At 42.0% G+C, this 16,394-nt stretch overlaps 1 long non-coding RNA gene across 1 annotated transcript; it reads left to right on the forward strand.

Moving 5' to 3' along the window:
- The first annotated feature begins 876 nt into the window (after window positions 1–876).
- Window positions 877–16,077, forward strand: LOC131898445 (uncharacterized). The gene is made up of 2 exons (XR_009375927.1): window positions 877–990; window positions 15,648–16,077. It is a non-coding gene; the product is annotated as an uncharacterized LOC131898445 (long non-coding RNA).
- The last annotated feature ends 317 nt before the right edge of the window (window positions 16,078–16,394 follow it).

Raw genomic sequence — 16,394 nt, forward strand, 5'->3', positions numbered from 1 at the left:
CTTTTATAGCCCCTAATTTCAGAAACGTGAGTTGCTTAATTTAACTTAGTCATGAAGCTGTTATTAATACCCCAATTTTACACTGCTTCAATTATCAAATTTTGGGAAAAAACAAAACAAGAAGCTATGGAAAAGCTTAACTTGATAACACTTCTCCTGTGACTTGTAGGGTGGAACTTGAAGTTAACTGGACTATTTTCTATTTCTTTGTTAGTCTGCCTAATAGTCAAAAATATATCTTCCAGGGCCATTTAGATTTCTACAAAATATTTTTAAAGATTTATTTTTCATTTGTGTGTGTGTGTGTGTGTGTGTGTGTGTGTGTGTGTGTGTGCACCCTCAGAGGCCAGAGACATTTGATCCTCTGGACCTGAAATTACAGAAGGTTTTGAACCATCTGATATGAGTCTGAGAACTAAACTTGGATTCTCTGGAAGAAAAAAAAATTATGCTATTAACCATTGAGCCATCTCTCTAGGCCCTACAAAATATTTTTATAGACGAAATTTTAGTAGCTGTTCCAAAAGATTTTAGGCATAAACATACAATATTTATTTTTTAAAACCCCTTGATAAATTATGACATGTTCATATGCTCCCAAATCATCACATGGTCAAAGCTATTCTCTTTTGTTTTTGAGTTAGGGTCTCACTATTTAGAGACCAGGCTGGTCTTAGACTCACAAAGATCTACCTTTCTCTTCTTCCCAGGGGCTGAGATTAGAAGTGTGCACTACCACCACTCCCAACAAGGTAAGTCTTACATAAATCTACCCTGAAGGATCACTCATGTCCCACTAACGGTCCTCCTGGTTCCTCCATGGCTAGGCAACATGGATTCAGTTCTGTCACTATGGTGACAGTAGTGGGAAGTTCCATGAAAATTTCATTACGATGCTCTCAGGCCTCCAATGAATGAATATTCTCATCATCTACAGACTCACATGGTACCCAGCAGCTCCAGAGACTTCTCCTTAGAGAATAAGCCCGGGTACCGCCTGAATGATGAATGTGATGAATGCTGAATGAGAAGATGTGGTACCTGGGTAAGCCCCCATGTATTCTGGGAAACATGAAAGGAGATGATACAGTATCATGAAAGGTGATGATTTTACCCATGATTCATTTAAATTAGTTGGAATGGGAATCAGACCTGAAGAGCCTGTGAGCAGAAGAGACTTAGACCTCATCTAGGAACTTGATTACACTTGGTATTCAAATATATGTGGAACTGGACTGTTTCAAGTAAACTGTCTATGAAAGCAAAGTAGAACACAAGCTCAGCCAATCAGAATCCATCTTATATGATAGAACTAGCTACTTTGCAATGGGACAGGCATAGTAACTACTGGACCAATCATTCAATTTATTGCTTACTCTTACACATTTTTTCCATTAAATAGCTGCCTCCCAGGTTTTATGGTCAAGGCACAAAGTCTCTGGGCTGGTGTTCCCCAACACATGAATTTCCCCTTCTTTTTCTTTTTTTTTTTTTTTGAAGTTAAGACATTTTTATGTAGGTTGGTTTAATTTAGCAGTTTCCATAATCCAATGTCTCTCAGCAGCTGTTGTTTGCTCATCATCAATCAAAAAATTTAAAGTCAACAAGACAGCATGTAGGATGCATACTCTGTATTTTCCATCTTTACGTGGCTTATCTTTTTTTATACTATTTTATACCCTCTTTAAAGACTTTATGTTTTTATTTATAAACTACTTATTTTCTTTATGACTGTCAATACCCTTTTTCTTTTTTTTTTAATTTTTATTTTGCAATACAATTCAGTTCTACATATCAGCCACAGATTCCCTTGTTCTCCCCCCTCCCGCCCCCCTCACCTTCCCCCCAGCCCGCCCCCCATTCCAATCTCCTCCAGGGCAAAGCCTTCCCCACAGACTGAGATCAACCTGGTGGACTCAGTCCAGGTAGGTCCAGTCCCCTCCTCCCATGCCGAGCCAAGGGACCCTGCATAGGCCCCAGGTTTCAAACAGCCAACTCATGCAATGAGCACAGGACCCGGTCCCACTGCCTGGATGCCTCCCAAACAGATCAGGCCAATCAACTGTCTCACCCACTCAGAGGGCCTGATCCAGTTGGTGACCCCTCAGCCATTGGTTCATATTTCATGTGTTTCCGTTTGTTTGGCTATTTGTCTCTGTGCTTTATCCGACCTTGGTCTCAACAATTCTCGCTCATATAAACCCTCCTCATTCTCGCTAATTGGACTCCCAGAGATCCACCTGGGGCCTAGTCATGGATGGGAATAGGAAGAAACAAAGTGCTAGAGAAGCCCACAGAAATCCACAAAGATACCCCCACAACAGACTGCTGGCAATGGTCGAGAGACAGTCCGAACTGACCTACTCTGGTGATGGGATGGCCAAACACCCTAATTGTCATGCTAGAAACCTCATCCAACTACTGAGGGATCTGGATGCAGAGATCCCCTTCTTTTTCAATTTGCTGTATCTTTATTTATTAAAGTTCATATTGGTTTTTATTGAAAACTCATATGATGTATTCTGATCACAGTTTCCCCTCCCCCATCTTCTTCCAGATCCTCCACACCTCCCCACCAAACCAACTTTGTACCTTCTTTTTCTCTCATTAGAACACAAACAAGCAAACAAAAAGGCAAACTAATCCAATTTAAAAAAAAGTGAAAAAAACACAAGAAATACATGCACACAGAGACACAAAACCAAAACCCAAGAAAACACAAAATTGTAAACCATAATATACAAGAAAGACTTGTAAGACTAAAATAATAATAATAATGATAATAACAACAATAATAATAATAATAAATGTTTTGCATGGGATCTACCCTTAAGTGTGGTTTATATACCCAGAGAGACTCCATCGGAGAAAACTAATTTTTCCTTCGAAAATGATTGTCAGTTGAAGATAGCTTCTTTTTTGCTGCCCCAGACACCAGTCTCCAGCAGCACAGAGCTCAAAGAGAATCCATGGAGCTGGCACACTATAACTTTTTATCTGAGGAGGTTAGGGGGAAAAGACACTCTCAGTCTCTCTTGATGATTTCCTTTTTTATTCCTCTTCTGTATTCTCTGTTCTTTCCTGATGACTTCCTTCTCTCATTCTTGATGTTTTCCTTCTAACTCTAAGTCTCTCACTCTTGATGTTTTCCTTCTAACTCATTTTAACTCTATCTCTATTCTTTCCCTTACAGCTTATATACCCCAGCAAAATCTTTCAGGCAGTATAAAAATTACTATGTGGTTACATTCTGTTTTTCAAGTGAATGATTACAATAATTACAATTAAAAAATTAGCATGTTTTCCATGTCCATTACATGATTAAACATTTTATGTATTACAGGTAAAAAAAAAATTATCCTCAAGAACCCGCATACATGCATACCCAAGCAACTTGTTATAGAGTAACAGAGTGTAAGCAAGCAAGGTATTTTTCTCAGCCAGGTTTTTTACTGGCAGGCTGCATTTTGCAGTTTCAAAGAAAGAACCAATCACTTTATTATTTATCTTGGATAGTAATCTTATAAGGAATCTTAAAGAAATCATAAACTTAAACTTTTATACATGAAAAATAATCAGTCAGCTCTACTTTAAATCTTTAGGGTACATACCCACTCATCAATAGTTTTTATATCAGGAGATTGAAGGCAGAAATGGGTATAAGGAATTAATCATTACCTTTGGCCATCAACCAATCATAGCATGAAAGGTATGTCACCTAATAATAATTGGGCTGCTTTGTTCTTGTTCCCTGACCTTAATGAGTTCCACATTCAACTATGTGCCTTTCTAAAACTTTAGATTGTCTTTTTGGGTTTTTCATATCAAAGCCATTTAACAAAAACATCTAGTCTAGCCTTAAGTTATTTTCAAAGCTTTGATTCATCTATGATGAACTCTGAAACCTGTGAACACATCTCCCAACATTAAGATTAAAAGAATTCAAGCCAGCTTGGCTCATAGGACTCAACTGTTTTTCTTAATCATTAACCTAAGCCACAGTCTATACGGTTCCTCAATAGAAACTCTCATGTGTTCTAGCTGTGTGACACTTCCTTGTTTTATTTTTTTAATCATCAATTCTCTACTTAAACTAACATTATCATTATCAGTTAAATAGTACAGCTTAGGAAAAAGTCATCTTCATAATAAATCCAGGGGTAAAAATACCTAGTAGGACAGGATGTTTCCATGAGATAAACACACTGCATTACAGGCAGTGGGGATCTCCCTACACTCATTCACACTATGCCAGATACCAGAGAAAGATGGCAGCAGCAAACATGTGAAGGCACAGCAGAAGCAAAAGACACTCTGGAGTCTGTGGTCTCAGAGCCTTGTCTATCTGAGATTCATCCATCAGGGATTTACCTCCTGGTGGGCTGACACCCTGAAATCAGCTGCCATCTGCTGATCCTCTGACACAGCTACTGATAGCTTCTGGGTTTGTGGAGGGAAACTCATGTCTACTTCCCCTTTTCAGTGCTGGGATCCAATCTGGTTTGAACCTATGCAGACCCTGTGCATGCTGCCACCACCTCTGAGTTTGTATGTGAGTCAGTCCTGCTGTGTCTGGAAGACACTGTTTCCTTGGTGTTATCCATCCCCTCTGGCTCTTACAGTCCTTCTACCTCCTCTTCTGCATAGCTCCAAAGCCCTGAGGGGAGGGGTTTGATGAAGACATCCCATTTAAGACTGGGTGTTCCAAGATCTCAGACTGACTCTCTTCACATTGTCCAGTGGTAGATGTGTGTGTGTGCACATGTTGTGTGTCCTCTGTGTCTGAGTTCATGTGTGTGAATGCAGGCACACGTTGCCACAACATGTGGTGTAGTTCAGAAGATAGCCTTGAATATCAGACCTTATTCTTCACCTTGTTTGAGACAGGCTCTATTATTGCTCACCTCTACAAACTCCTGAGTCACTAGCCTACAATCTTCCAGGGAGTCTCTTGACTCCCATCTTCCCATAAGAGGGTTTATAGACATGCACTACTGCATCCAGTTTTAGGTGCATTCTAGGGCTACAAACTCAGCTCATCAGGCTTGTGCAATGAGTGGGTCTACCTAATGAGCCATCCCTCTAACCCCATAAACTGCTTTGTAAGAAGAGTCTCCAAAGGTTCATTGCATCCCAGATGTTTTTTATGAGGTACCATCAGTAGCATAGCAATTGTGGGCTCACATTTTTGTACCTGACAATGAAGAGTGATGTCGGAGCTGAGGTACTAAGAATGGAAAAGAGAGGACGTCATTATATGGGATTTTTCCCCCTGGCCATCTGTCTCCTTTGTGTCCTCAAAACTGAACCATTTCTCAAGCCACCTGCACCAAGCTGGGCTCTGGGTCTAACTGGTCTCTGGGCTTAGGTGAAGATGGAGACCTGGGAGACGAGACATTTGAGGTACATTGGTGGTCCTAAATCTACAGCAGCTCAAAGAAGGACTTGGGAATAAGAAATAATCAGACCTCATCTACAAAGAGACATTGACCCACAATTGATCCAATTACGCTTCATTGTTATTGTCACTTTGGTTTGTTGCATTTGTTGGGTAGAAAACACAGAGCTGGCAGGAAAAGCATTTTGAGCTGCACCAGTTAGGATGCACAACTCATCAAAGAACCCAGAGGTGTCATGTATAACAACAAGTAATCAAGTGCTCAATGATCAATATAAATGCTATTTTCTAGCCTCTTCACTGCCTACACTTCCTTCCGATATGACTATTTTAATAATATTCTCTCTTGGTGTAAGGCTGCCAAGTCTTATATAGGGATGCTTGGCCAGCTCCTCTGAGCTCCTTTTCAATCTGTAAAAGCTTTCCATTCTCAACACATATCTCACAAACAGGAGAAGACCTTGTCCCATTGGCAGATTTTACATGGGCAGCTGTCTCCCTTGCATCCTTGAATTGTCCATTTCTCATTGCTGCTTCCTACATTGACCACAATACATCATAGAAGAGCCCCAGGGTCTATGGTTGTACTCAAATTTTACCTGTAGACAAGGAACTACAGCCTGTCTGTGGCTGAGCATTTTTCTTCTGAACAGATAGGGCAAGCATTTAATGATCAAATCAGTTTCCTGCCAAGATTGAGACCTAGAAGAGGACAGAGGTAAAGCTGGTGGAATCAACAAGACCTTATTCTCACCAGCTACACAGATTCTGAGCTCCCCCTTCTCCATGTAGAATTTAACTATTTCACTATATCTTCTGCAAAGGGGAATCAAAATATTATTAACATGTACCTCCCAGACACAGCATCTCTGAAGTATCATGTTGCTTAACTCATGTTTAAGCAGTAGTCATGTTAGTGGGACTTTACGGGTGTAGCTCCTGACATTACTAGGAGATACAGTCACATAGCAACCTCCCTGTTCCTCCGGCTCTTATAATCTTTCCACCCTCCTCATCCACAATGTTCCCTAAACCTTGGGTGTGGGTGTGTTTTGTAGATCTATCTATCTGGACTGGGCTCTACAACTCTGCATTTTGTTTGTTTGTTTTTTTGTTTTTTGTTTTTTTTTCGAGACAGGGTTTCTCTGTGTAGCTTTGCACCTTTCCTGGATCTCGCTCTGTAGACTAGGCTGGCCTTGAACTCACAAAGATCCGCCTGCCTCTGCCTCCCAAGTGCTGGGATTAAAGGCATGTGCCACCACCGCCCGGCACAACTCTGCATTTTGATTGGTTGCAGTTTTCTGTAGTGGTCTCTGTTTGTTACCAAGAGAAGTTTTCTTGATAAGCGGTGAGGACCACACTTATTTGTGGGTATAAGGACAATAATGGACATGCTAACATGTAGAGAGGAAAGCCTAGGAGGCCTCAACCCTAGACAAAGAACTAAGAATTGCTGGGAGTGGGAGAAATAGTCCTCCCCTGGAAAGACACACCATTTGGTTATCCAATAGTAAACTGTCAACCCTGAAAACATACATACAAATAACATTATACAGCCTGAACAGGTTGTATTTAAGATTATATATGTATGTACATGCACACATATGCATGTAACAATTAATGAAGAAGCCATGAATTTGAAAGAGAGAAAGAAGTATGTGGGAGGGGCATATGGGACAATTTGGAAGGAGAAAAGGAAAGGGGTAAATGATGTAATTATAACCTCAAAATTAAAATAGATAATTAAAAAAATTTTGTATATCATTTCTTAAGTATCGTAAGGTATTCTGGAAAGCCCCATGGCCAGAATATAGGACAGAGATCATAACTCATTTACATTATGTTTATTACTGAAATAGTCACATTATCTAAGCAGTTATAACAGAAGAGTACTCTAGCTTTAATTTTTAAAAAATTTTCAGTGGCAAAATAAGCATAGTGTAAAGCTTACCATTATAATGATATTAACATCCACTTTGTGGTGTGAGGACCCCTTTGCATGATGAACACTCTTCTATCCTCCTGAAGTGCAAAACAATTCATTTTCCTCCCCAAGGGGACGTCAAGGGGTGTGGCCAACATTCACAGAAGGAGCAGTGTAAGACCTTGTCAAGATATTCTAAAACCGTCAGTGCTGAATGCCAGTTGCTGACCTTCAGCAGTCAGAGTTCCAGGGGGAGAAGAGGAGATGAAGAACCAGGAGCTCCTTTTGGGGTGGATCAAGGAAATACCTCTGGCATCCTGAACCCAGATAGTCGGCATCAAGCCATGTCCTTGCTCGTGTTGGTGCAGAGACAGCTTATCCCAGCATGCATACCATAGTATCCTGTGTATCACACACACACACACACACACACACACACACACACACACACACACGTTTTGGTCAATGACATCTCAAGGAGGTTTAAGTTTATTGCAGATGGCGACATGAAGGTTGAGATAGGAATGAAGAGGTGCCAGGAGATGTGTTGAGAGGACATGGGTGTAGTTCCTAAAGAGTTGACAAAGAGAAGCTATGTATGAGATACGTGAACTTACCCTGCTGTGAATGGAAGCCATAGACAAAATATACATCAAGATAGAATTTAAAGCCCACTCCCCAGGAGGAAACATTTGACTGGTACTGTACATCTGGCCAAAAGCCTGTGTCTGGGGACCTCACAGGCCCCTGTGGTGAGCCTACTATTATTATTTTGGTAAATGAACATAGTATCAACTGCCCTCTACATTCATATTTTTCTAACCACAAATCAGTGCAGCTCTCGGACCTCATCAGAGAAGTTACTTTGTACAGTGGATGGTGGTTAGTACAGAAACTCACAACTGGTCCAAGTGCAGAGAGTAAATGTCAGTGGAGAGCTCGTCTACAAACTGGGCATCCGTACCACACCCTACCACTCCCCATCCCCAAGGTTCGGGGATTGTCATGGAAGGAGAGAACCTAAAAGCTGTAGGAGCTAGAGGTTGGAGATGACTGTGGTGAAATGCTATCTTCTGGATACGGCAGGACCTATGTGCATGAACTCACTGTGGCTGTGTTGCCTACACAAGATCAAGGCGATCCACATTCTATCATGGAGTGAAAAGGGGTTCATGCGCCTCTGCCCTTAACCCAACTGAGCTATAGAAATTGATGGCTCCCAGGGAAGGGAGAGTCAGTTTTCTTTAAGGAGGCTCCTGGTAGATCAGTCATGTTCCAGTGGGTGACCCCACACCCAGGAGTACATGGACAACAGTACAAGTTGATTTAGTGAGCTATTAAGTAAAGAAAAAAGAGAAAAGAGGACCCATAGGTGTGGGGAGTTGGGAGAGTTAGGGTGGATGTGGGAGGAGCTGGGAGGAAGAGTGAGAGGTGAATATGATTAAAATGTATTGTATAAAACGCTCAAAGAATTAATGAAAGGCCATAATTTAGAAGGCACATCAAAATCTTTTTTGCTTATTTTGTACTGTTTTAAAGAAAGAAAAGGATCCAAGGTATACTAAAGAATTGAGTGCATTGAATGTAGTTTGAATGTCTCTGGATGGCACTGTTTAGAGGGGTGCCACCTTTATGGGTAGAGCATAGTGATTAGTCTTCAGCCCATGGCGTAGTACTTTCTCTTTGGTCTCTTGGCTATAAGAAGAACAATTTTGTTTTGGATTTTTTGTGTTGTTGTTATTTTAGCTAAAGATTCTTGCCCTTACCACCTGGCATGCCCATCCACATTCCAAAGCAATGGGTGCACCTTCTTGTGGGCCTAATAAACCCTTCCCCTCTATAAGCTGATTCCCTCAGATATGCCATTATAGTGGCGGAAAGCTGACTGCACAGTATTTCCCAAGCTTAGAAAAGGAAAAGTCAGAGTTCCCCTTGAGTAAGATTAATTCCACCAGCATCCTCGGTGAGTTGCACTTCCCAGTGGGAGCGAGTGGCAGGTGAGACCGAAGTTGGTGTCACATTGAGAGTCTTTGAAAGTCCTTAACTGACTTAGATTCTGACCCTGTTATTTCTGCCACTCGCCAAAGCACAGTGAGAGTAGGGAACTGAAACGGGGCTTTTCTTTCTTCTGAGTTTCATGTAATTGAGATAAAACATCTGAAACCAGAAGCCAGCAGAATGTCCTCTCTCCTAATCACTTCTCAGAAAAGTCTGGCAGGCAGGGCCTCCAGACAGCAATTATCAGGGGACTGTGAGCTCCAGAGCCTGCAGTGTGTTCCTGGGAGAGCAGGGTACAGGCCTGCAGGGGAGGAGAGCGAGTCTCGGGGAAGAGAAGCATCAGCTTTGCTCTCATTTCAGAAAGTGATCTCACATTTCTTCTCCAGTTATCTGTCTGTAACAGTAGGTGAAAATCTTAGGGGGACTCTGAGCCCTGGAAATGAGCTAGACTTGGGGCCTCAGCATTGATTTTGAACAAGCAAAGAAGGGGCCCTCCTGCCAGAGTTCAGCACGACCGTGGGGATGTGATCGTGGCCCCTTCTGTCATGTTTCCTTTGGACAGTTACGTCCCCTGAGAACGTCAGATACCAGCTGATCCACGCAAGCCTGGGAGACTGTCAATGTTATTTGTTTAAAGTGGTTGTAATACGTCGCTGTGTGACAGATATTTTCCTGGGAAGATACAACACACACACACACACACACACACACACACACACACACACACACACACACCTATCCACCCCAGAGAGGGAACCCACAACAGAGCAAACTAACGATTGCACCAACGTCCATCTGGGTGAGTCAATGAGGTTTTTAGTCGGTGTTTGTAATAAGAGAGTGGGTGGGGGTCACTGACAAGGAGGAAGGATGACACACAGAACAGTTGCATTACCAAAAAGCCCACCCCAGCACTGGTGACTGCTCAGGACAGCTGCAACATCTCTGCAGAGCCTGCAAGCAGCTCCACACTCCTCTCCTGGCCTCTGCTGGCCAGACTCTCCATCTTCCCCATGGATGTCCATTTCTTCTAAAAGCTGGGGAGTGGGAATGTTGCCAGTGTTAACTTTCCCTCCTGGGTTTCACAAGCTACCTCCTTCCCTCGTGGAGGAAATCAGTTTAAATCTGAGGTAACTGCTGCACAACACATGTGAAGGGTGTCGTGTATATGCACGTGTAAATGCACATGTATGTATGGGCATGCTTTTCATGTACACAGTATTTTCTTCCCATGCTGGAAAGATGCGTGAGAACTAGAGATGTCTGGACATTGGTGTCAAGTCAAAAATCCTACAACTGGAAAAATAAATAAAGGAACAAATCCTTCCATATGATTCAGCTACACTGGGCATCATTCCACATAGTGGGGGGTGGGGGGGGAGTGGTCCTCACATAGCCCAGGCTGCCCTTGAACTCCATCTTTAGCTGAGGCTGCCCTTGAACTTTTGATCCTCCTGCTTCCACTACCCAAGTACATGCATCACTAGCCCAGTGTAACTGCCTTTTTAATTGTTGGAAAATCCCGAACTGAGCTAATGTAATAAAGGAGAGAAATGAGTCCTTCGCATCTGCCCACAAGACGCATAAAAGAAGCCAGGCTGTGAAGAGGTCTATTCCGGCCGGCCGCCTCCCTGGAATGGCTGGAGTCTGCGTTCAGGAACATTCTCAGTATCCTACTTAAAACGACACCTCTGTGGATGATGGTGCGGAAAGAGAGGGAGAATTCTTTAAGTCCTAAAGTTATTTGAAACTCAGTCTATTTATTTTAATGCTTTTGTTGGGAAGATTCGTTCCCAGACAGCGAAGGAAATTTCGGCTTCTCAGCATTGCATTTCAGGGAACAATGGATTCTCTCCGCAAAGGCGGATTGTCATCTGTTTTCCCCCCAGAAGAGGCACCGTGCAGCTGAGCTGGGAAATTAACCGCTAAAATAGCAGGAGAGATGATGGCTGATCACAGGGACAGATGGGCTGGTCTATTCTGTTCCTATTTATTTCGATAGGATTGCTGATGGGTCTTCAGCTCTGTCTCGCGTCCCATTTTACCCCTGTGGCAATGTAGAACCAAAAGTCCTCAGCGGGGGTTTATGTTCTTCTGTGGGTGGGAAAAAGATTCTGAAAAGAAGAGGCTACGGCATGGGAATTCCCCTAATTCGGGAGTCCATTTTCTAATCAGACTTGACACTTTAATTTGCTCTCAGACTCTCAGGCAAGACTTAGCCATTATTTGAATTTTTAGGGAAAAGTAATTCCATCACCCTCTCCCCCTCTTGGAGTCATTCAAGCATCAGTTCAGTAGATACCTATTAGGCATCTGTGTGCTCAGTGCTGGTCTACAGTTGAAGACGGAAATAAAACCCTTCTGGGGCTTATAGTCTAGATAGTAAGACTGTTAACAACTCAGAATAAGAACAATATAATTTTAGGACTTGTTGAGCAGGACTTCATGCATTTGTCACCTCTTGGAGGGAAGTATGATAAGATACAAGATGCTCTAATGGGAGGTGGGACATCCTGTCCTGCAAGGAGGCTCCTTCATCTCAGGAAGTGAACAACTCAAAGGCTTCAGGAAGTTCCTGAAACTGACAAGATTCATTAGCTCCCCACCCCAGACAAGGAGTGAGGAGGCTGAGAAACACTCAGAGGAAATGAGATGCCTGGACAAGTCAGAGACCAATTGAGGTACTAGGGAAGGACACTCTCCAACCTCTTGAGCTGCGCTGGGCTCCAGGTTTCCAGCATTTGTGAGCAGTCACCCATGCTGGAGTGGACTGTGTGGATGGAGTTGTCTTTGAGTCATTTCTGCTCCCGTAAGTAACCCCAGGAAAACTCGTTGGTTCACCAAGCAGGACTTTGGTGGTATCATTACTGTGGTCTGTTGTCAGTTCCCTAACTGGGCTGAGTAGGACGTTTGTTGTCTTTCCCGGAACAGTGCCACACAACACTCCCTCATCAAAACACTGGCATTGTGCAAGTGTCCATTTCAAGGTTGTGTACCAACAAAGTTGACCCAGTGCTAAAGTATGTAACAGTTTGAAGTAAAGTATATAACTGTTTGGGCATTTATCTTTCTGTGACTGTGCTTTAGTTACCTGAAGTAAGGGGTGTCTTTGTGACATTATTCTATAATATAGTTTGATGGTATTCATCCATCTATTATGCTCCATAATTGTTTATCCTTTCCTCGCTTTCTCTTCCTTCATATCCAAAGTTCTTCCTATTAATAATAGAACTGAATATTTTCTCAAATATGTACTTCCTGTTTTGCATGTTTTCATTTCTTCTTGCCTGTTCATGACCTTATTCCGTTTTATGAAGTGTTTGTGTTTGCGTGGATAGATTTATAAATGTTCTTTATATAATAAAGAGGCCGATGCTTTGCCATCTGTATTATAAGCTTTCCCTCAGCTTTCACTTGGCTTTTGGTTTATTTATGATGCAGTTTAATAAACACATTTTAAAGTATCGCATAGTCAAATTAGCAGGTAGTTCATTATGGTTTATTAATTTTCCTTTTAAGATAGAAGAGTCAGATCCATATGTCAGGGAAAGAGCCATCCTTTATTTTTATGTTCACCAACACAAGGTTGTATAATACTCTAGCAATTTGCTTATTTTTGTTTGCTCCTAATAATTTCTTTTTCCAGCCCATTATGTCTTTTGTTCTCACCTCAGTCACCCCAGGAGGAGGCACAATTTGCCTTAAAAATGACAGGGTTTTGAAAGTAGAAAAATCATGAAATGAGGCAATCTACATGCTCTAAAGAAACTCCAACCCCTGTGTTTCCCCTCTGTAAAATCTCAGAGTTCCTGGCATACATCAAGGAAAGCAGTGATTTTTCTACCTTAGAACCACTATTTGTATTTACAAAGTTATTTTAATATAGGAGGTCTGTGTGTGTGTGTGTGTGTGTGTGCATTTATGTGTGTTACTCTTTAGTTTTATATCAGTTGATATCAGAGTGCAGCACAAAGTAAATATTTGCTACTTTAAATATTTTTATTTATTTTTATTTTAAGTGTCAGAGTGTTTTGCCAGCATGACTGTATGAGCACCTTATACATGCAGTACCCACATAGACCAGAAGAGGAATCTCCTTGAACTGGAGTTACAGACAGTTGTGAGCTACGGTGTGGGTCCTGGAAATCAAACGCAGGTCCTCTGCAAGAGCAGCTGGTGCTCTTAACTGCTATGTCATCTCTCATCTCTCCAGCCCCAACATTTGGCACTTGAAAAAAAAAATCTTAGTTCTAAATAGTTTGAAAGATCGCTGTTTGGGCATTTATTGATATTCTCTCTATCTATCTATCTATCTATCTATATATATATATATATATATATATATGAGGTCTGTGTGTGTGTGTGTATGTGTGTGTGTGTGTTTATTGCTAACTTGAAATAGAGTATTAATTGTGTATCAAATTCTAATAGAAGTGCTAATGAATCTTAGGTGTTTTCTTCACACTTTCTCCTGAGGATTGGATAATTTCTCAGTTAACCATGGACATCAGATGGCTTTGGATACTGACAGAAATTCCACGTGTTTTAGGATGCAGCCGAGACAATCTTCAAGGCAATAACTGCTGTCTCAGAACCACCCTGGAATCTGTGCTCACCTTGTACTTTCTTGCCACAGCTCTGACGTTATGAAACAGATTTGGCATGGTTTCTTTCTTTCTATATTGATCTGTCTGTCCTGGGTTACACTGTGTTCTGCTCTTGGTTTAGGTTTTCTTTTAAGGTCTTTAGTTCAGCTTTATAGCTTCACTCTGGTAGTGTCTGTGCATCTCTTAAGGGGTTTACTGCTAAACAGTGGATTTGTGTATGTACAGCATGGTGTGTGTGTGCGTGTGTGTGTGTGTGTGTGTGTGTGTGTTTTCTATTTTACTTTAACTAGTTTCTTGTTGCTTTGTCTTGTCATTTGGGGAAGAATTAAGGATGAGGTCCACTCCAGGAAAGAAACTTCATTCTGTAAGAATTTTGGATGGTAAAATTATTATTATTATTATTATTATTATTATTATTATTATTATTATTTTATAAAAATTCCTTTAAGTCTTTCTTCCAGAAGTCATCAACCTTAAGGGCACAGGAACAGATCCTTTTATTGCTACAGTCTCCGCCTCCCCCCTCCCTGGGGAGAACCTTCTATACATAACAGGGGCTTGTCCTGAACCCTTTTTTACCTGTGCTTGCCTCTGTCCTCCCCAATGATCTTGAATACAGTTGTCCATTACAGTAAGTTCAAAGGCCCTCTACTTCACCCATACCTCACCTCCCTTGCCAATTCTCTCTTTGATGCTCTATGTGATGTTCCTTCCTCCTTAAGATGCCTCATCTATTCTTTCCCCAGGAAACAGAATTTGGATCAGACCGTGGCCAGTGCCTTCATTTGAAGCTAGAAATTCTGTTCTAGACTAGGGAAGTTAACGCCCTGAGGTATACTTTTAAATCCTCTGGATTGGGACTGGAGAGATGGATCAGTGGTTACGAGCAGAGGATCCAGGTTCGACTCCCAACACCTCTATGGAGGCCACCACCGTCTGCTGTTTCAATTTCAGGGGATCTGATGGCCTCTTTTGAACGCCTTGGGCACTACATGCATATGGTGCACATAATATATGCAGACAAACCACCCATACACATAAAATAAAACCATTTTTTAAAATAAAAATCCACTATATTTTTACCAACTGGGACACTGAATAGGGCAAAGTTAAATTTCAAGGTACTTGAATCCTCCCATAATTTAAATATTGCTGTGATAAGTTGGGGTACAGAGATGTTTCTTAAACAGGCTGGTTCATTTCCTGTGGGTGTGAACTCTTATTGTAACCATCTCCTACTGTCCCTGAACCCCTTGCATGGTAAAGGGAACACCACTCTTTCTTCCTTTCCCTCCTGTTTTCTTTACTCAAACACATCTTCCCATGGGCAGTGTCCACATGACTCCAGCCTTACAGTCTGACCTACACATAGTGTGATGGTGAATACTGATTATCAGCTTGGCAGAAGACAGACTCACCTTGGAGACAAACCTCTGGACATGTTTATGTGGTCATTTCTAGATCAGCTTAACTGAGATGAGATGAGAAGTCTTAGCCTAAACAGGGGTGGCACCATCCCATGGCCTGGGGTCTGGGACTGAATTAAAAGGAGAAAGAGAGCTGAGCACCAGCATCCATCTCTCTCTGTCTCCTGACTGTGGATGCCATGGGACCAGCTTTCTCACACACTTGTTTCTATGCCTTCCCCCAAGATGAAGGACTGTACGCCTCTCAAAATGTGAGCTAAATACATTCTTTATTCCTTTTCCTTTCTCTCTAGGTATTTTGTCACAGTAAGAGGAAGTGTAACTAATGCACATGGCAACTAGGAGATGTGAGGGAGAGACTGGAATGAAATGACTCTCTTACTCTCTGGATCCTCTGGTGAGGAAAAGACCCAAGTCCAAGTCTATAGTCAGCTCTCTGTGCTCATGTGTTGACATCTTGAGGCCACTAAAGTTCTGTTCAAGAAACTCCTGCCTCTGTAGGACACATCCTCTCACCCATGGGGTCAGAGGACGTTAGAAGTCCGGAAGGGTCAGCTTGGTCAGCAGCTCTTCACTGAAAACTGGATTTTAGGAGATAAGCCCAGAGATTACCCACACAACTATTAAGCATATAGATAAAGAATACACCCATCCTTCCCTGAAAAGGACTGATGAACAAAGAGTCAATGGTATTAAATAAAGTCTATTACTTCCTGGTTCATAGACTGCTTTCCCTTTTTGTCTCAAGTTTCATGGAGTAATTTAAAAGGCAAACCTAGAACTCTTTCATGTGAAGGTGAGTTACAGGTAAGGACTGGAGAGATGGCTTTGAAGTTAAGAGTGTTAGCTACTCTTGCAGAGGACCATGGTTGGATTCCCAGCACCCACATGGTGGGTCACAACCATCTATAACTCCAGTTCCAGGGGATCTGGCGCGCACACACACACACACACACACACACACACACGTACATACACACAACACACATACACATGTACACACACACACACACACACACACACACACACATACACACCTG

Source organism: Peromyscus eremicus, chromosome 23, assembly GCF_949786415.1.
Source record: "Peromyscus eremicus chromosome 23, PerEre_H2_v1, whole genome shotgun sequence".
NCBI classification, from domain to species: domain Eukaryota; kingdom Metazoa; phylum Chordata; class Mammalia; order Rodentia; family Cricetidae; genus Peromyscus; species Peromyscus eremicus.